A 2,036-nucleotide genomic window follows, 5' to 3' on the forward strand; every position below is an offset into this window, starting at 1 on the left:
TGAGCTCGTGGCATGCACCAGGCAGAGGTTTTGAGAGACTGGATCGCAGTCAGATCACTTACCTAAGGCCACCCGCCCCACGCCATCCAGCCTAGCGCAGAGCTGGGGGCTGGCGGCGGTCATTTGCTGCATGTGTTTGATCCAGTCGTCTGATGTGTCTATTTGCCCTAGTGAAGAGGGATGTGAACACCGAGCTCAGCGATGCAGGGTTCTTATCCACAGTGAAGAGAAGGTGGAGAAAACCCAGGTGGGAGAGAGCTTGACAGACTAAGGGTGGCTTCAGTTAGTAGAACACACATCCAAGGAGGCTCCGGTTCTTCAGGGGGGAGGAGGAATCAGGTGCCCGTCTGTTGTAAAGCTCAGAGCTAAGGGTGAGAGAACTTCTATTATTATTATTATTATATTACTACCATTACTATTATTTTGATTGTCCTGAGGCTTGAATTCAGGACCTGGGTGCTGTCCCTGAGCCTCTTTGTGCTCAAGGCTCGTGCTCTACCATTTGAGCCACAGCACCACTTCCAGATTTTTCTGAGCAGTTCACTGGAGATAAGAGTCTCATGGACTTTTCTGCCTGGGCTAGCTTTGAACCCTGATTCCCAGATCTCAGCCTCCTGAGTATCTAGGATCACAGGTGTGAGCCACTGGCACCCAGCAGGAGAACTTCTTTTTATGGTTTTATTATCATTAAGGCAAGTTAATGCATTCAATTTATAAATCTGATTGAATGAAATTCATGTGTTTTCACCCATTCATATACAATATACTATTTAAGATACAGTCATATAATGTACCTTCACCATTCTCCCTGACCCTTCCCACAAGGCAAAATGTCTGTAAGATTTACTTTTCCACTTCCCACCAGTACATTATATATATATGGATGGATGGATAAACACATATGTACATTATGTATAGGTATATATATATATATGTGTGTGTGTGTGTGTGTGTGTGTGTGTGTGTAATGTATGTGTGCATGCATATGTGCTAGCTGTTACTGGGGCTTGAACTCAGGGTCTTGATCTCTCATGACTTTTTGCTCAAGGCTGGTGCTCTACTATTTGAGTCACAGCACCATGGTTCTGGCTTTTTTGGCTGGTTAATGGGAGATAGGAGTGTCACATACTTTCCTGACCAGACTGGCTTTGAACTGTGCTCCTCAGACTTGGCTTCCCAAGTAGCTAGGACCACATGTGTGAGCTACCAGTATCCAGCTTAACATTTGTTGGATTCTTTTTTAACACAAACCTTTTATTTCCTAGAAATTAGCAGCAAGATGGTCATCATGAAATTATATTCCTCAAAAGCATGAAATTCAAGTTGTTTTTTTTTAATACATGTCCTCTAGAGAAAAGGTTAAGAATGGAATGAGATTCTTTCCCCCGCCCCTAGAAAACAGAGATGGGGGAGAGAATTGACACAGAAAACTTTGGATCTACTGTCACGGTTGCAGAATACATATGACAGATAGCTTTTTATTGAGCTTGCAGTTGGAGACCTGCGTGGTGTTATTTTCCCTTTCTTGTTAGCCAGAGCAACCACATGGAACCCGAGAATGACACGCAGAGTTTGGAATTCTTTCTTCTGGGAGTTTCAGAGGACCCCGAATTGCAGCCCCTCCCCTCCTCTATGGCCTCTTCTTGTCCATGTACCTGCTCACCGTGCTCGGGAATCTGCTCATCATCCTGGCCACCGCCTCTGACCGCCGTCTGCACACGCCCATGTACTTCTTCCTCTCCAACCTGTCCCTGGTGGACGTCTGCATCACCTCCACCACCGTCCCCAAGATGCTGCTCAACATCCAGATGCACAGTCAGGCCATCAGCTACGCGGGCTGCGTCACCCAAATGTATTTTTTCCTACTGTTTTCAGGGTTGGACATCTTTCTGCTGACGGTGATGGCCTACGACCGCTTCGTGGCCATCTGTCACCCGCTGCACTACACGGCCATCATGAGCCCCCGGCTGTGTGTGGGGCTGGTGCTGGGCTCCTGGATGGTGAGTGTCTCGCACGCCATCTTACAAAGCTTGATG

The 2,036-nt window shown here is 46.9% G+C and overlaps 1 pseudogene; it reads left to right on the top strand.

Annotated features, from left to right (window-relative positions):
• The first annotated feature begins 1,545 nt into the window (after positions 1-1,545).
• On the top strand, positions 1,546-2,036 carry LOC106001992 (annotated as a pseudogene).

The sequence above is a fragment of the Dipodomys ordii genome, unplaced genomic scaffold, assembly GCF_000151885.1.
Source record: "Dipodomys ordii isolate 6190 unplaced genomic scaffold, Dord_2.0 Scaffold1656, whole genome shotgun sequence".
NCBI lineage: Eukaryota > Metazoa > Chordata > Mammalia > Rodentia > Heteromyidae > Dipodomys > Dipodomys ordii.